The 20,099-nt window shown below is 40.0% G+C and overlaps 1 long non-coding RNA gene across 1 annotated transcript in view; it reads left to right on the forward strand.

Moving 5' to 3' along the window:
- The window catches only part of LOC125137678 (uncharacterized), a 47,418-nt gene extending 27,933 nt beyond the window's left edge, over positions 1-19,485 (forward strand). The window contains exon 3 of the long non-coding RNA XR_007137475.1: positions 19,255-19,485. This is a non-coding gene — a long non-coding RNA (uncharacterized LOC125137678). The remainder of the gene's footprint in view (positions 1-19,254) is intronic.
- The last annotated feature ends 614 nt before the right edge of the window (positions 19,486-20,099 follow it).

Consider the following 20,099-nt stretch of genomic DNA (forward strand, 5'->3'; position numbering starts at 1 on the left):
ATGGGGGAACAAGATTGTAGACTGGGCAAAGGAGCATTGCTTTTCACTAAAGCCTTTTAGTATGTTGCATATTTATAATTTATAATTTTTTTTTTAGTTTTTATTTTTTAGTGGCGCCCAGGGTATGTGGAAATTCCTGGGCCGGGGACTGAACAAATGCTACAGCGTCAAGTTAAGCCACTGCAGTGACAACATTGGATCCTTAACTTATTGAGCCACAGAGGAGTTCCACTGGTTGAATATTTAAAGTTTATATGCATATATTGGATAAAAAATCAGATGCACATTGTAATTTTCAAGTACATTGTATTTATACGTCAATAAAAAAACTAAAATATATATTGTATGGGACAAATACTGAGTGATGTAATTTGTATTTATATGTGGAATCTAAAAAATAAAACTAGTGAATATAACACATAAGAAAACGCACTCACAGATATAGAGAACAAACTAATGTTTATCAATGGGGAGAGGTGAGTGGGGAAGGGCAAGGTAGGGGAAGGGAGGCATTCCCGTCATGGCTCAGTGGTTGATGAATCTGACTGGGAACCATGAGGTTTCAGGTTCAATCCCTGGCCTTGCTCAGCAGGTTAAGGATCCGGCGTTGCTGTGAGCTGTGGTGTAGGTCGCAGACGTGGCTTGGATCCCGCGTTGCTGTGGCTCTGGTGTAGACCAGGGGCTACAGCTCGGATTAGACCCCTAACCTGGGAACCTCCATGTGCCGCAGGTGCGGCCCTAGAAAAGACAAAAAAAAAAAAAAAAGTAGGGGAAGGGATTAGGAGGTATAAACTACAATGTATAAAATACACTGCAAGGATATATTATACAGCACAGAGAATATAGCCAATATTTTATACTAACTATCAGTAGAATATAACACTTAACAATTGTGAATCACTGTACTGTACATCTGAAGCTTAACATAATATTGTAAATCAACTATACACAATTTAAAAAATAAATACAGGAGTTCCCATCGTGGCGCAGTGGAAACGAATCTGACTAGGAATCATGAGATTGCAGGTTCGATCCCTGGCCTAGCTCAGTGGGTTAAGGATGTGGCATTGCCATGAGCTGTAGTGTAGTTTGCAGGTGCAGCTCGGATCCTGCGTTGCTGTGGCTGTGGTGTAGGTTGACAGCTGTAGCTCCGATTGGACCCCTAGCCTGGGGAACCTCCATGTGCTGTGGGTGCAGCCCTAAAAAGCAAAATTAATTAATTAATAAATAAGTTAAAAAAATCGTTTCAATTCTCACTTAAAAATGAAAAAAATAAAAAAATACATAAAATATATTGTATGGGAAATTGAAAAGGGGAAGATAGGACGTATGGATGGCTCTTTCAGGAAGCTTTGCTGGCAAAGGAGAAGAAAGGGATGGGTAGCAGCTCAAACATTCAAGGGTAGATCTAAATAAACATCTTTAAAATTGAAGTAAGACTAAGCAATGAGATCCTGCTGTGCAGCACTGGGAACTACATCTAGTTACTTATGATGGAGCATGATAATGTGAGAAAAAGAATGTATGTATGTATGTGTGGCTGGGCCACCTTGCTGTACAGTAGAAAGTTGACAGGACACTGTAAGCCAGCTATGATGAAAAAATAAAAATCATAAAAAAATAAATAAATCAAACTGAAGTAAGAATATTTGGTTAACAAATCAAATAGTGCAGAACTTATAATGAAAAGCAAAGTTTCCTGCCACCCATCCAACCCCTTTCCAAAACATCGCTTTCCATTTGCTTATAAACATTTAAATGTATGGCTTCTCTCAGCTCAGGAGCATGAATGCAGTTTCCCGCCCTGCGAGAGGAGGGCACAGGCAGGATTTCTGCAGAGAGCAGTGTCTTACCAGCTGTGAGCAAGCCAACTGGCACACTGCTCTGCCCATGTCTTACCACTACCCAGCCTGTTGCAGAGAGATGAAAGCCCCGAGGGGAAGCTGGGAAGCAGGCAGTTAGGGCTTTTGTGTGGCACTGCTCTGCAGAATCCTGTGATCTCTCAGAATCCCAAAGTCCTCATTAGGAAAATGCCCGTGCAAAGAGGAAAGAAAAATCCAGTACTATTTGTAGCATAGCTTAAAGCTGTGAGGCTTAAATTCCATTTGAGGAAGTCTAGAGAGTGATGTCCTATCTTTACCCCATTGAGAAGGAAAGGTGAAAAGAGACTCAGGGAAGTTTTTCTGTTGGTATCTTTCTTCAGCTAGTATGTTCATAATTACATGAACTTATATGAGTTATAAGTATGATCATCACTATAAAGGGACATAGAATAGTTCTTGTGGCCACATCTCCACTGAGGGTAATGTAGATAGGGATAAATTTTATTGCATTCAAGTGCCTATATAACCGTAATAATATATTGTAAACATACAGTGTTTATTTTCTGAACATTAATCAAACAACTATACTAGTACAGAAGAACAACCAAAACTATGCAAGATTTTAAAACAATCATAAAAATCCCCTAAGGAAAATGACTTAGCAGATCATTATTTAATTACTTTTAGAGATTATTTTAAATTATTTGGCATCCTATTTGTTTGCTTTTCCAGCATATTTAAGAAGATGACAGAACTGCCATATTTAATGTAATATAATCCTTTATAAAAACTGCTAAATTCAAATGCTATAGGCAGGGCTAGTGCACAGATATATGTTACTGCCCTGGAGTGGGAATTCATTTTGGAGGGAGGTTGAGGTCACTAACTTGGGAAGAATCAGCCAACCACTTCCAGATGGATATTTCATAAGTATTCCCCACCAAGGACCTAACTCCCTGATGCTTTCTATGATACAGTGTCGTATATAAATGTTGACAGGTGAGTGAAAACACCACATCTTTTAGCTGTGGCATGTCTACACCAGCCTAGAAGAGAGAAACTCAGTTGCCTTCAGGGACCAGACAGGGTGAGTAAAACAGGGGTTATAGTGGGATCCAAGAGTACATGGATTCAGTTAAACCTATGTGTAGATATATACATACACACACCAGTTGCACTGTGCCAGCCAAACAAGAGTCTGTTATTCATATCTTTCCTAGGGGCCACCAGTTTGTAATTTGCTTATGATCTCATTTTACTTTGATTACCTTTGGAAAGACAGGGTCACATTCTGAGGTACTAGGGCTTAGGATTGCAACTTTTTTAGGGGGGCACAATGCAACCCATAACATCCTGAGACCAGGCCCTCCAAAACAGAGGAAAAGGGACTGGAATTTAGAAATTTCCTCCTATGGCTGGAGTTTAGAAATATCCCCTTCTCTCTATGGGAAATGAAGAAGTATGGAAACTTCCATAATGAGGGGGAAAAAATGGAGTTACCTGAAGGGCAAAGTAGCAATGGGTTGAACAAGTCAGGTGTCTCCGTTTGGGGAGAGGAGCTAAAGTCGTTGAGTGTTTCCCAGGTGCCTGACTGGTACGAGCTCGTTGAACCCCCATATACCGCGGGGCATGCTGGTGGGCTGTGGGGCAGCGTCCTGTCTCCAGGTGTGTACTCTTAAGCACCGAGCTACACAGCCTCCTTTGTATGAAACATAGGAGGTTGCTCTTACTTCCCTGTCCTGAGAACAGTTTTAGAAATTCTTCCAAAGCACTGGATACATTTGGAATTATTCCTTTTCTTGATTGTCCCTCCAGGACAGGAATGGGCTCATACTCACTTTCATTACCTAATTTTATGCCTGCCACTTTGTAGGTAAGTTTTTAGTTAAATCAACAAATAACTCTTTACCAAAGAACCCTTTGAAGATTTTTCTGATCCAGTTATTACAGTCATGAACTGTGATTGCTTCCTACCCCAAAACAAAGATGTCCAGGCTAACTCTGTATCTGAATTCAGAGTGGTGACAGTATATTGACTAATCTTATTTATTTATTTATTTGCCTTTTTGCCATTTCTTGGGCCGCTCCCGAGGCATATGGAGGTTCCCAGGCTAGGGGTCAAATCAGAGCTGCAGCCGCCAGCCTACACCACAGCCACAGCAACACGGGATCCAATCCTTGTCTGCAAGCTACACCACAGCTCAGGGCAACGCCAGAGCCATAACCCACCGAGCGAGGCCAGGAATCGAACCCGCAACCTCATGGTTCCTACTCGGATTCGTTAACCACTGTGCCACGATGGGAACTCCTAGTCTCTTACATTATTTATAACTTTTCCTACCATTTAAATTGAGGAAGCCCAGGTTTTTCCTCGGTCTCTGTATGAAAGTGTCCAGGTCATGGTTCTCAATGCTGGGTGTTTTGGTATCTTTAAGAACCTGTTGAGTGGTCACTCAGGCTCTTCCTAGACCTGGTAGGACAAAGGCGATGCCCCGCCATTGTTGGTAGAGAATTGCAGACTAATCTGTTGCCCCATTCAAACCTGGAGTTCATTTACATAGTGGAGTTTGGAACACAAGGAATTGACCCACCTTTGCATTACTTCCTACTTCCTATGAGGTGCCTGATTTTTGGAACCCCTGGACCATACACTTGATCTAATAAATTCACAGGACATGCACATATTAGAAGAATCTCAAATCAAAATCTACCAGTAATGGACAATGTGCTCTGCTTTGGGAAATGGAAGGGGAGAAAGCCCTAGGTGTTAGCTGCTTACTAAACTGAATACTGTGGTCTTTGTGATGCTTTAGATGATTTTCTCATACAGAACAAATGGAAAATCAGAGGAAAATAATACGTTCATGAGAAAACAGGAAGTACTGGAGGCTTGGTAGAAGCCAAATAGTAGCAATGGTGGCAAGGACTAATCTCATCTGTTCTCTAAATTCAAAGAAGAAAGAGGAAAATTAATATTACTTCTTGGTCTGGTGGTCTCTTTTTGGCCACACTCAGGGCATGTGGAAGTTCATGGGCCAGGGATTGAACCCAAGCCACAGCTGTGGCAATGCCAGATCCTTAATCTGCCATGCCACGAGGAAACATCTAGTAGTTTCAATTTTATTTATTTATTAGTTTATTTCATTAACTTAGTAAACATTTACTATGTACCTACTTTGTGCGAGGCACTAGGTAGGACACTGAGGATATAGAGGCAATTGAAAGCTATTGCTTGTCCTTCAGAGTTTAGGGAGGAATTTAAACCTGGAAGGGCAGTAGACTGAAAACACCTTAAAGGCCAGGATAGAGACTTATTCATCATGGTAACACCAATGCCTGGCATGGTTACTGGCATATGGTAGGCATTTAATAAATGTTTATTGAATGACTTAATGAAGGTACTGGGTATACATTAGCAAAGCAATTATCACATTGTAGTGTTAAACTATTAAATACTGATAATAAAGTCAAAGACGTCAATATACCAAAAAATGACTTGCATGGTGGTAATTAATTAATTAATTAATTTTTTTAGGACCGCACATGCAGCATACAGAAGTTCCCAGACTAGGGGTCAAATTGGAGCTCTACACCACAGCTCATGGCAACTCTGGATACTTAACCCGCTGAGCAAGGTCAGGGATCAAACTTGCATCCTCATGGATCCTAATTGGGTTCGTTACTGCTGAGCCACAACAGGAACTCCACATAGTGGTAATTTAAATGAGATTTGTTGTTGGAAAAATATTCCAACATAATCTATACAGTATACATTCTTTACTATATTGAAACCTCAACTGTGCTACAGTGCTACTGAGTTCTAACTATGCTTTAAATGATTCATTCTGAGTAAGAAGCCCAAGGGTAGAATGTTCATCCTTAATACTAATATTTCATTCAGCTGTGGCTCAACCTGAGTGAAATGAGTGACATAAAATGGGCATCAGGAATTCCTATTGTGGCTCAATGGTAACAAATGCAACAAGTATCCATGAGGATGTGGGTTTGATCCCTGGACCCACTCAGTGAGCTAAGGATATGGTGTTGCTGTGAGCTGTGGTGTAGGTCTCAGCTGCAGCTCAGATCTGGTATTGCTGTGGCTGTGGTGAGGCCCTAAAAAGACAAAATAAAGGGGGGGATCAATTGTTCTAGTAACCTCTGTGAGAAGAATAGCATGGCATGGGTGACAGTTGCTGTGAGGACATTTTTAATAGTGGGTGTGTTTGTATTCTTATTGATTTCTGATAGCACTTTTAAAATAGAAGCCATAAATTATGTACAACCAAGACCTATTAGGAGCTGCACAGCAACTACACTTAAAATAAATGGCCCAAGAACTGTAAAGTCAGCTGGCTTAGGGTAAGAATTTCTAACAATAATTTATTTCTAATGGCTACGAGTCATGCTCCTAGCCTCAGAAAATGCTATGCGGTGTCTCTGGTGTGGCTACAGCCATGGGTCAGATGCAAGCTGTGGAGGGGGCACACATGATCCAGTGCCTGCCTATGACTAGGGGTTATTTTTGTGAGTGCTCCAGAACTATGCTCCTCTCCACAGATGACTGCCTGCAGAAGGTCCCTGAATTCCTCTCATGAGACTGTCCTTTATAATAGCAGCATTCTTCTCATGTTATGGTATGCAAAGAAATTTCAGAAAAGCATGAGATAAAGCTGCATGTGGTCAATGTCAGAGTCAGGGGCACTGCTAATTTGAATGTGCTTCAGCCATAGCTGGTTCCATAGCAGCGTAAGGAGATCTTGAGGCAAGAGCTATGCAGCAAAAAAAGTAGTAGCATGCATGGAGTTCCCATCGTGGCGCAGTGGTTAACGAATCCGACTAGGAACCATGAGGTTGCGGGTTCGGTCCCTGCCCTTGCTCAGTGGGTTAACGACCCGGTGTTGCCGTGAGCTGTGGTGTAGGTTGCAGACGCGGCTCAGATCCTGCGTTGCTGTGGCTCTGGGGTAGGCCGGTGGCTACAGCTCCGATTAGACCCCTAGCCTGGGAACCTCCATATGCCGCGGGAGCGGCCCAAAGAAATAGCAAAAAGACCAAAAAAAAAAGTAGTAGTATGCATAATAAGCTCTACTAGCTATAGAATTCTGTAGATAAAGGACTTGGCACTTTTATGATGTGGTCTCCTTGAAGTTTAGACATAACAATATGTGACTATTTGATTTGAGTTAACATCCCTTAGCTCTACCTAATAACAGTTGAAGATATAAAAACAGTTGTCAGGATGGGAATGCAAATTGGTGCAAGCACTATGGAAAACAGTTTGGAGGTTCCTTAAAAAACTAAACATAGAACTACCATATGATCCAGCAATCCCACTTCTGGGCATATATCCAGAGAAAACCATCATTCAAAAAGATACATGCACCCCAGTGTTCACTGCAGCACTATTTACAGTAGCCAAGACATGGAAACAATCTAAATGTCCATCGACAGAGGATTGGATAAAGAAGATGAGGTACATATATACAACGGAATACTATTGAGCCATAAAAAAGAACAAAATAATGCCATTTTCAGCAACATGGATGGGCGCAGAGATGATCATGTTAAATGAAATAAGCCAAAGAGAGAAAGACAAACACCATATGATAGATGCCAGTTCTGTGTGGAATCTAATAAAAAATGATACAAAAGAACTTATACATAAAACAGCAACAAATTTAAAGATTTTGAAATTAAATTTAGGATTACCAAAGGGGAAACAATGGGGAGGGGAGGGATAAATTGGGAGGATGGGATTAACATGCACAATGCTACTATATATAAAATAGACAACTAATAAGAACCTACTGTATATTTCAGGAAGGTTTACCCAATATTCTGTAATAACGTATGGGGGAAAAGAATGGATATATGTATAACTGATCCACTTTGCTGTAAACATGATGCTAATACAACATTGCAAATTAATGATACCCCAATCAAATTTTAATTTTTTTTTGTCTTTTTGCTATTTTTTGGGCTGCTCCCGCGGCATATGGAGGTTCCCAGGCTAGGGGTTGAATCGGAGCTGCAGCCACCGGCCTACACCAGAGCCACAGCAACGCAGGATCCGAGCCGCGTCTGCAACCCATACCACAGCTCACGGCAACACTGGATCGTTAACCCACTGAGCAAGGGCAGGGATCGAACCCGCAACCTCATGGCTCCCAGTCAGATTCGTCAACCACTGCGCCACGACGGGAACTCCCCCAATAAAATTTTCAAGTCCAGTAATCAGGAGTACTTTAATGCCTTCTAGCTGTGCAAGTGGAGGAAGAAGGTGGGGAAAGCATGAAATCTGAATGGAGAACAGAGGGAAGTGTACAAATAACCTCTGCCTATAATGGACAGGGACTTTGTGGCACCTGTACTTAGCTTTCTCTTGATAGAACCAAGAAGAGAATAAATTAGTGGTTTTTCCAGGATGGATAAGTGGCCAGGGCTGGATAGCGATCTCTGGGCAGGTGCTGGCTCTGTGACAATTAAGACACATTCCGGCCCTTTAAAAAAAAAATTTATCATAGGGCAGGGACCTAGAATCTAGAAAATGGTTAGCTAAATGTTCTGAGACCTTTTCCTCTGGCACGTAATGTAGAAGTAAAGTACATTCTTTTAACTAATATTCATTTACTGTTTGCTACAGGCCAGTTACCAGGAATATAGTGGTGAGGAGCCCAGACAACCTTCATGGAATTTGCTTTTCGACTAGCAAGGGGAATACTTTCAACCTAAGTCACGAAAGTAAATAAATGTATTTTCTTTCTTATCTTTTTAGGGCTGCAGGTGCAGCATATGGAAATTCCCAGGCTAGGGGTCGAATAGGAGCTGCAGCTGCCGGTCTACGCCACAGCCACAGCAATGCTAGACCCGAGCTCTGTCTGCGAACTGCACTACAGGTCACGGCAATACTGGATCCTTAAGTCACTGAGTGGATCCAGGGATCAAACCCACATCCTCATGGATACTTGTCAGGTTCATTTCCACTGAGCCACAACCATGGCATATGGAAGTTCATAGGCTAGGGGTTGAATTGGTGCTGCAGCTGCAGGCCTACACCACAGCCACAGCAACTCAGGATCTGAGCCACTTCTTTGACCTACACCACAGCTCATGGCAACCCTGGGTACTTAACCCACAGATGGAGGCCAGGGATACTTAGGTTTGTTTCTGCTGTGCCACAATGAGAACTCCCAAATATATATTTTCAAACAGTGCTAAATGTTATAAAGAAGTATAGGATTACTTTGTGAGGCATTGTTTTAGGACAATTTACTTGATTTAGGGGTTGGGGAAGGCCTACTTTGAGTAAATGACAGGCTGGGGTTGGAGTTAGCAGAGCGTGTGCACGTGTGTACAAACGCCTGTGTGTAAGGAGTGCGACATGAGTCCTGGGAATGTGGGAATTGTCCTGGGCTGAAGGAACAGCAAAGGTCCTGTGGGGGAAGCTTGGCTCTTTGGTGAAACTGAAAGCAAGGCAGGATGGTCAATGTGGTGTGTGAGGCAGCGATGGGTATGTGTTGGAGCTGGAGGTAGTCAGGGGCCACATCACTCAGGGCTTTGCAAGCCATGTGGAACATGTGCGATTTATCCTAAGGATAGGATGTGTTTGTTGGTGACCTATTGTGGGAAGATGGTTCAGCTACTAACCTGAATGATGATGCTTCTTAGCAGTGGTTCTCGAAAGTGAACCGGGATTGGAGTGTGACCTTGGATGCAATGCCAGTGAAGCAAGGTCACATATCATAACATATTTTATAGGTTATCAAGGATGGTGATAGTGGTTTATCAAAGCTGTGAGAAAGGCAGGCAATCATGCAGGAAAATACTTCATGTTGACTTGACCACCACCCCCCCAAACCTCAAATGCCATGCGCACGTGTGTAGACATCCAAAAGTGAACACAAGGTCAGCGCACACAAAGTCCTTGCTAAAAGCTGACTCTCTGGGCAGTTGTTCACTCGACATCCTGTCCTAGAACCTCTCCTTGTAAGCTGCTCCCCCTCGCCCTTCAGCTTAGGAAACAGGAGGGGAGTTTAAATAACTCACTCATGGCACCTTTCTCTTAAGCTTGAAAACATTTTTTTTTCTTGTATGTTTCTTGGGAAAGGGTAATTAAAAAATACCAATCTGCAAAATCTTTGACATTCCAAGTAAATGCCTGTGGTGCTGCCCACATTTGCAAAGCCTGGGCTGGGATTTTGTTTTTGATTAAGATTCTAACAATATTTCCCAGGAGCATGTACCTTATAAGATGTTTGTTGTAAGTACGTAATTCAACATGTTTTCCATTTCACATGGGAAGTGATTTCTTTTTCTTTTAAATTTGGTGAATAGGAAGACTATGCAGTTTTGTGTTAAAACCTGTAACCCCAAATGAACCAGGAAAAAGTTTACGGATTAGTAGAGGAAAGGGCTATCATTTCAAGTTATGATTTTATGAGTTCAACTGTCAAATATTTAAAAATTTGTCATCTAAAAACATTATTCATAGACTACCAGATGGATTATATATAATCTGTTGTCTGCATATGTATTAGGTCAAAAGAGTAGTAAATTCTTGGCTTTAAGCAAATACTACAGGAGTTCCCGTTGTGGCTCAGCAGAAACAAATCTGACTAGCATTCATGAGGACACAAGTTCAATCCCTGGCCTTGCTCAGTGGGTTAAGGATCTGGCATTGCATGAGCTGTGGTGTAGGTAGCAGATGCGGCTCGTATTCTGAGTTGCTATGGCTGTGGTGTAGACTGGCATTTAAAGCTCCAGTTGACTCTCTAGCCTGGGAACTTCCATATGCTGTGGGTGCAGCCCTAAAAAGACAAAAAAAAAAAAAAAAGTAAGTATTACAGATCAAACCCATGACCTCTCCAGAATGAATCTGAATGAGTTGGAGAAGCAATGTTCTAATTGTTTCAAAGACAGAATGAGAACAAAAATATGGTAGGAATGCACAGTGTATATGAATTTTGCTCAGTAGATGAGAAACAGTCTCCATTCTTAAGGCAGTAAATTTGAATGAATACTTATCCCATTACGTGCCTCATTGAAAAATAACTTTTCTTTCCTCTGTTTCATTTGTCTAATCTTAAGAAAAGTGGGGAGATAACAATGATCTGCTTTTTTTTTTTTTTTTTTTTTTTTTAAGGAATTCCTGCTGTGGTGCAGTGGGTTAAGGATCCAACTGCAGTGGCTCGGGTCGCTGTGGAGACGCAGCTTTGATCCCCAACCTGGCACAGTGGGTTAAAGAATCCAGTGTTGTTGCAACCTGTGGCATAGGTTGCATGTAGGTTTTTAAATTTGTTTTTTGCTTTTTTAGGGCTACACCCAGGGCACATGGAAGTTAGCAGGCTAGGGGTTGAATTGGAGCTCTGGCTGCCGGCTTAGTCCACAGCCACAGCAACATGGGATCTGAGCTTTGTCTGTAAACTATACCACAGCTCATGGGAATGCTGGAACCTAACCCACTGAGTAAGGCCAGGGATCGAACTTGTGTCCTCATGAATAGTAAGTAGTTGGGTTCGTTACCACCGAGCCACAACGGGAATATATTTTAATTGTTTCAAAATTAATGATTTTTTTTTTCTTTTTAGCTGTACCCACAGCATATAGAAGTTCCCAGACCAGGAATCAAATCTAAGCCACAGCTGGACCTACGCCACAGCTGTGGAAATGCTGTATACTTAACCTGCTGCAGGAACTCTTCAAAATTAATTTTTTGCAATTGTTTAGTTTTCAGGAAACTTAAGGACCTGTTTATGTAACATGCTAATATTTAAGAACTGACTCTAAAAGTATTGTTCCAAGGGTTTATTTATTTATTTAGGATTTTTTTTTTTTACTATTTGGGAAGTGTTAATAAAGAAGGAAAGGGTTTGACTATGCTAATCAATATTTTTTAGAATTGCATAGAAAGTTTTCTGATTTTATAACTCATATTGGTGCTTTGGTTGGAATTACAGCTAAAATACAAAAATACATTAGAGCTTCTTTTTTTTTTTAAATGACCACACCCTTGGCATATGGAAATTCCCAGGCCCGGTATTGAATCTGAGCTGCAGTTGCAACCTACACCACAGGTAGGACAAGGCTGGATCCTTTAACCCACTACACTGGGCCAATGATCAAACCTATGCCTCCTCAGCAACCTGAGCTTCTGTAGTTGGATTCTTAACCCAGTAGAGAATTATTGAAATAGAAAATATTATGTAGTTTCTCTATTTTATTATCTCACACAAATATTTTTATAATCTCCTTAAAACAAGTCATGAAGTCCTTAAAAATAAAAACAAATAAATGTTGAGAGCAAAAGATGATTAAAGATTATTTACTTCTAAATAAACTGGGAGTTTCCCATACAGTTAAAATCAAGAAAGAACTGTCAATGTCTGCAGATGACATGATACTATACATAGACTATTCCAAAGATGCCACCAGAAAACAACTGGAGCTCATTCATGAATTCAGTAAAGGTGCAGGATCCAAAGCACATGAAAAGATGCTCAGCTCCACTAATTATTAGAGAAATGCAAATCAAAACTACAATGAGGTACAATGAGTTACCACCTCACACTGATCAGAATGGCCATCACCAAAAAGTCTATGAATAGGAGTTCCCATTGTAGCTCAGCAGGTTAAGAACCAAACTAGTATCCACAAGGGCTCAGGTTTGATCCCTGACCTTGCTCAGTGAATTAAGGATCCAGCATTGCTGTGAGCTGTGGTGTAGGCTGCAGATGCAGCTCAGATCCCAGAAATGCAAATCAAAACTACAATGAGGTATCTCCACATACCAATCAGAATGGCCATCATCAAAAATCTACAAACAATGAATGCTGGAGAGGGTGTGAAGAAAGCAGAACCCTCCTGAACTATTGGTGGAAATGTAAATTGGTACAGCCACTATGGGGAACAATATGGAAGTTCCTTAAAAACCTAAATAAGAACTGCCATATGATTTAGCAATCCCACTCCTGGGCAAATATCCATGGAAAAATCTAATTCGAAAAGATACATGCACCCCTATGTTCATTGCAGCACTATTTACAATAGCTAAGACATGGAAGCAACATAAATGGTCATTGATAGAGGAATGGATAAAGACAATGTGGTACATATATACAATGGAATATTACTCAGCCATAAAAAAGAATGAAATAATGCCATTTGTAGCAACATGGAGTGACCCAGAGATTATCACAGAGTGAAGTAAGTCAAAGACAAATATATCACCTATGTGTGAAATCTAATAAAAAATTATACACTATAATCTATTTTTAAAATGAAAACTTGGAGTTCCTATCATGGCTCAGTGGTTAACGAATCCAACTAGGAACCATAAGGTTGTGGGTTCCATCCCTGACCTTGCTCAGTGGGTTAAGGATCCGGCGTTGCCAGGAGCTGTGGTGTAGGTTGCAGAGGCGGCTCGGATCCCATGTTGCTGTGGCTCTGGCGTAGGCTGGTGGCTACAGCTCAGATTCGACCCCTAGCCTGGGAATCTCCATATGCTGTGGGAGTGGCCCTAGAAATGGCAAAAAGACAAAAAGAAAGAAAAAACAAACTCATAGATTTTAAAGCCAATCTTATGATTACCATAAGTGAAACCCTTATGGGGAGGTAAGAATTGGGAGGGTGGAAAAAACATATATATATATATATATATATATATATATATATACAACTGCATAAAACAGATGATTAACGAGAACCAACTGTTTAACACAAGAAAATCTACTCAATAGTTTTCCCCTATATGATAAAAAAGAATGGATATATTTATAGGAATGACTTTCACTTTGCTGTACACATGAAATGAATACAACATTGTAAATCAACTATACCCCAATAAAATTAATTTTTAAAAAAAAGAAAGAAAAAAGGAAAGAATGAAAAGTGCACAAGAGAATCTCATAGGATACAGGAAATATTCTACAGTTTTGTCTCAATGGTTGTTATTCAGATGTATACATATGTAAAAATTTGAGCTATATGTTTAAAATGAGTGCACTTGGAGTTCCTGTCGTGGCGCAGTGGTTAACGAATCCGACTGGGGTTGTGGGTTCGGTCCCTGCCCTTGCTCAGTGGGTTAACGATCCGGCGTTGCCAGGAGCTGTGGTGTAGGTTGCAGACGTGGCTCGGATCCCGCGTTGCTGTGGCTCTGGCGTAGGCTGGTGGCTACAGCTCCAATTAGACCCCTAGCCTGGGAACCTCCATATGCCGTGGAGCGGCCCAAGAAATAGCAAAAAGACAAAAAAATAAAAATAAAAAATAAAATAAAATAAAATGAGTGCACTTTATGCATTTTGCTATATGTATGCTATTATTTATTAAGTAAAGTAAATAAAGCTGATCGAAGCTGCAATAAATAAACATAAGCTATAATAATATATTATAAAATACAGGGACTATAACCAATATTTTACAATAATTATAAATAAAGTATAACCTTTAAAAAATTATGGATCACTGTAGTGTATACCCACAACCTATATAATATTGTATAGCAACTGTACCACAATAAGATAAAATAAAAACAACTGCCTTTGGAATGGATAAGCAATGAGATCCTGCTGTATAGCCCTGAGAACTATATCTAGGAGCATGATAATGTGAGAAAAAAGAATGTATATATGACTGGGTCACCTTGCTGTATAGTAGAAAATTGACAGAACATTATAAACCAGCTATAAGGGAAAAAAAATTATTTAAATTTCCCCCCCCCAAAAGTAAATGCTTGAGCACAAGCTGGATAACTTCAATAAACTGAGTTTCTGATATAGCTATAATCATAGAAAAGAAACTTTTAAAATAGTAACCAAAAATTAACTTTGCATATCCTGCATGCTTTGCATATGTTAATAAATTGTAAGTCAGATGAGATCCAAAATTCTGTTAGTTATTTCTAAAAGGGGAGAGAACATCTAGCTCCTGAGCTATTTTAGAGTTACAGCAATTGAGATATTAATTTTAAGTGTACCTTTGAGAAGCCCCATCTCCCTGCCTTGCTCCCACCGGCTGCCTTTATCTGAACCCTCTTAATGGGACACTGTGAAATATAGAGAAAAGGATGGTCATTTGAAATTATTTCTTTGGATTCTCTGGCAGAGGAACAAACTCATTGCCTAAAATATCACAAATTCTTGAAAAGAGGCAATTACAAACCTTTTTGATGAGAACTATGGTTATTTTCAGGTACTTAACACATTTGCTGAAATAGGCCCTATTGACAAATGCTTTTTGGTGTTATGTTTATATCCTGATGCTTAAGAATATAAACTCTTACCTGCTAATTGTGGGAATTAACTTCAATTAATTTGCAAAACTTAAAAGGACTTAAGTATTTTAAACTTTAGGTAAATAAAGTACAACAACAAATGTAATTTTTAGTCTATTGATTAATTCCAACCCCTGAGATTATATTTCCTTAAAAGATCTATGCTTGGACTTTGGATTGTGGATTTTGCACACTTGATGCTTCTTTCTTAAAAGTCCAGTTCTCTGGAGGTCATATCATAGATTGCCAGAATCTCTTAGAAGGAGGAAAGTTAGTCCACTGTTTTGTTATTTCAGAGGAATTCTACTAACTGAGGTGCGCTAAGAATAAAAACTCAGTTTCTTTCCTTACACTATTTCAGGATTTTCATCCACACTTCTTTTTACTCTTAGTCCTCAATATTATTTCTGCACAACTTTTGTAAATTGCACTAAGCAATAAAATAATAGAAGTGTCAAGATGTGGTCCACGTGTTCTAGAGAGTTCACATATAAAACAATTAGACTCAGATTTGGTAGAGCCTTTCGAATGGAATTTGCCTCAGCCAAACCTTAATGAACAAACTTGTAATCAGTGGTTTTTAAAGTACTCTTTATTTGCACACCACTAAACAATATGGTCTACCTTCAGCCAGTAATTTACTTCTGGAACTCCAAAGCTGTTTGATTGTGTTGTCGTTCTGGATAAAATGAACTGTGCAAATAACAGGTAAGGTGGAGACAGCCAACTGGCTACTAGATTCTGTTCCACCTTCCTAAATTATAGAGTTGCAGGGGAGCCCATGGTTTACAGGCTAGAAGTGCCATTTCAAACCCCCTTACAGCTAGTTATGGCCACAAGTCTAAGGTCTCCCTAATAGAATATAAATAGAAATGATGTGTGCTATTTCCTGGTTCAGACCATGAAGCACTGCATGTAAACTCATCTGTTCTCTTTCCCATCTCCAGGAGTCAAACATGGACCATCCTGGGATGAGGTCTCAACCGTGTAGCTCAAAACAAAAACAAAAGCAAAAAACAAAAAACACCCTAGACTATGGAGCAGAAAAAAGAGTCATTTATTCTTGCAACTAATTTTTACTGAAAATCTATTCCATGCAGGAGCATCCTAAATTCTGGGGACACATTGGTGAACAAAAGTGACCAAAGTACATCTGCTCCCCTTGAGCTCAAATGAACAAAAACCGAACAAAACAAACAAAAACAAACAAACAAATAAAAAAAAGTAAGTATAATGCACAGTTTGTTAGAAATAAATGCTAAGGAGAAAAATAGAGCAGAGAAGTGAGATTTGAAATCTTGACCAGGTATTAGGCCATTAAAGGAAACTAAATGAGACCAAACAGTGGTATAGACAAAGGCAATAACAGAAGCAGTTGTATTCTGAACTCATGCTGAAGGTAGAGCAAATGACATTTTCTGAAGTGTTGGCAATGGGATGTGGGAGAGATTTAAAAAAAAAAAAAGGGAGTTCTCATCGTGGCTCAGTTGTTAACAAATCTGACTAGCTTCTATGAAGATGAAGGTTCGATCCCTGGCCTTGCTCAGTGGGTTAAGGATCTGGCATTGCCAACAGCTGTGGTGTAGTTTGAAGATGAGGCTCGGATCCTGTGTTGTTATGGCTGTGGCATAGGCCGGCAGCTATAGCTCTGATTTGACCCCTGGCCTGGGAACCTTCATATGCCTCGAGTAAGGCCCTAAAAAGCAAAGGAGTCAAGGATAACACCAAGCTTTTGGCTTGGGGAACTTGATAAACAGTTTTGCTGTTAATCTAGATTGGGAAAACCAACTGAGAGTTTGGAGAGAATTATCCATAACTCAGCTGTAGATGTCACAGTTGTGATATCTATTAGACTCCAATGGAGGTATTAAATGACCAGCAAAATATGGGCCTGCAATTCAGAAGAGAGATCCAGACTATAAGTATTCATTTGGAAGTCATCAATATAGATGTTATTTAATACTGCGAGACTGGATGAGATTACCTAGAAAGTGAATGCTACAGAAAAAAAATAGATAGTCCAAAGACTGAACCCTGTACCTTTAGAGCTATGGCTGATGAGGAAGAATTAACCTCCCTATCCACCCCCCACAAAAAACAAAACAAAACAAACAAACCCCAAAACTGAGAAGGACCAATAAGAAAGACAGGAGGCACACCAGGTAAGTGTGATGTCCTGAAGGGCAAGTGAAATAGTTAGGGAGATGAAGAGAACTTGGATTCCTGAGTGACTATGTGGAACAGAGAAGCCCACTTATGCACCCTGTAGGACTAGTAAATGAGAGAAAAAGAGACTTCATTATTTTTTAGTCCACTGAAGTGTTGAGTCTCTGATACAATTTTTAAATTTTTTTTGGCAGGGGGGCCATGCCCTTGGCATGTGGGAGTTCCCAGGCCAGGGATGGAACCTAAGCCACAGTAAAGATGGTGCTGGATCCTTAACCCACTGCACCACCAGGGAACGCACAAATTTAAAAATTTTCCTCTAAAATCAGGTAAATAGAAAATAGTATCACCAGATAAATTTTTAATAGGAACAACAAAATTAACATTTATACAAAATTCTCAAATATTAACTTTGAAATGTGATGTATGTGCATGTTTGAAAGGGTTTGAACAATTTTAGTTATTTTTTTAAAACCATGTAACTTTGGAGTTTACTACCACTTTTCTGGTCTTAGAAGGACTTGTTTCTGGGCAAATAGAACATATCTCTACCTCTATCTATATATTTCTAATTTATTTTCTTAATAACTATCCAGAGGGGAAAATGAGATGTTGAGAAACAGATGATTTGAAGAGTCCTTTTTGTGATCTTTGACCTTAGTTTTCCTATGGTCCTATTGTATTAATTCTCTTGACTTTCAAAGATCAACATGTCTACCTTTTCAACCATGTTCTACTAATAATTCTGCCTGAAGGAAATGAACAGAGACAGATTAACTCATTTTGATACCCATGAATTTGTTATGTAATAGCTTTCAAATTTTGTTTCTATGCCTAGATATTTTACAGAAGGCATATATGCACAACCTAAGGACTAAATATTATGTGAAGAAACTTACACAAAATATATCTGCTGTTATCCTTTTCTTTTTTCTTTTTCCTCTTTTGCTTTTTAGGGCCGCACCTGCTGCATATGGAGGTTCCCGGGCTAGGGGTCTAATGGGAACTACAGTGCCAGCCTACGCCACAGCCACAGCAAGGCAGCCATAGCAAGGACAACCTACACCACAGCTTATGGCAATTCCAGATCCTTAACCCACTGAGCGAGGCCAGGGATTGAACCTGCAAACTCACGGTTTCTAGTCAGATGCGTTTCCGCTGTACCACGATGGGAACTCCTGCTGTTATCCTTTTCCTCCAACATCCTATTATTATCTCTTAACCTGAAAACTATGAGGATCGTTGCCACCATTTTACAGCAGTGCTAATTTTTTACCCCCGTAATCTTCCCTTTTGTCAAATAATTTCTGTCATGGGCCCAGTGTTTTAGAAGATCTAAATGCTACACAGCACTCCCTTTAAAGCATAAGAGAGGATCCAACAACAAAAACAAAACAGGAATTCTCATCCGCGGTGCAGGGGAAATGAATCCGACTAATATCCATGAGGTTTTGGGTTTGATCCCTGGCCTCGCTCAGTGGGTTAAGGATCCGGTATTGCTGTGAGCTGTGGTGTAGGTCGCAGACGAGGCTTGGATCCTGAGTTGCTGTGGTGTAGGCTGGCAGCTGTAGCTCCCATTCGACCCCTAGACTGGGAACCTTCATATGCTGCAGGTGCAGCCCTAAAAAGCAAAAAACAAACAAACAAGCAAACAAAAACCAGAGTAAAGTTCCAAATACAAAGCAGATTTTATTAAATGTATACTAGGCAAAATTTGAATAGGAAACACACCTTTCAATCCAGCCAAAGTGGAAAGATCTTACCTTAGAGAAATAAAGAAAATAAAAAGTCCAGAGTAGTAGATTGCCAAATTTATTTATCTTCTATCCAATAACTGCAGACTTCTAGAGCTTAAATGACATCATATATCCTAAGCTGATACTTGGGTTTAATGTCAGCTTAAACACATCCTGACTTAAGTCTTCGCAGAAACACCAAAATCAAGAGAGTGAGCAAAACTTAAGGATGCCTTTGGCATGCTAGAAAGTGTTATCTTTTCAGGTTGCCAGGATTGAAGGGGCCAGAGCATTTCTCAAGCTTGGTTTATGGAACCAGAAACATGCAAGTCAGGAGAAGAGACCAAGTGCCATCAGCTGAGTGCTGTCAAGGAGGAAGGAACATTCCCAGAACACTGTAGAAGAAATACTTCCCAATAACCATCATGCGCCAGATGTGACATGATCCTTGAGTGGATTCACTCTTCATTTGACACAATAAAACCTGTGTATATCACTTATGTCGTTTGATTCTTCTTTCAGGTGTACATTTTTTTCTTTTACTTGTTTTACCAACACTTTGATGTAAAAGGCACAGAACTAGGCAGGAGGCATAAAATGGTAAGCACAACAGACATGATTTCATCTTATCCTTTTTATTTATTTATTCAAATTTTTATTTTTTATTTTTTTAGGGCTGCACCTGTGGCATATGGAAATTCCCAGGCTAGGGGTCAAATCCGAGCCCCATCTGCGACCTATGCTATAGCTCATAGCAATGCTGGATTCTTAACCCACTGAGAGAAGACAGGGACTGAATCTGTGTCCTCATGAATACTAGCTGGGTTCTTAACTTGCTGAGTCACGACAGGAATGCCTATAAAATTTATAATTTACTTTTTCTTTTTTTGGCTGCGTCTGTGGCATGTAGAAGTTCCTGGGTCAGGGATCAAACGTGTACCACATTAGTGACCCGGATCCAATGCAATGACAAACAAAACACTGTCCCACCAAGGAATTCCTGAATTTTATAATTTAGCGGAAACCACAGATTAGATTTTAATCAAATCTATTTAATTTACAAACACATAGTGCTTACTATTTTCCAGCTACATCGTTTTGTTTTTTATG

This window comes from Phacochoerus africanus, chromosome 10 (assembly GCF_016906955.1).
Source record: "Phacochoerus africanus isolate WHEZ1 chromosome 10, ROS_Pafr_v1, whole genome shotgun sequence".
NCBI classification, from domain to species: domain Eukaryota; kingdom Metazoa; phylum Chordata; class Mammalia; order Artiodactyla; family Suidae; genus Phacochoerus; species Phacochoerus africanus.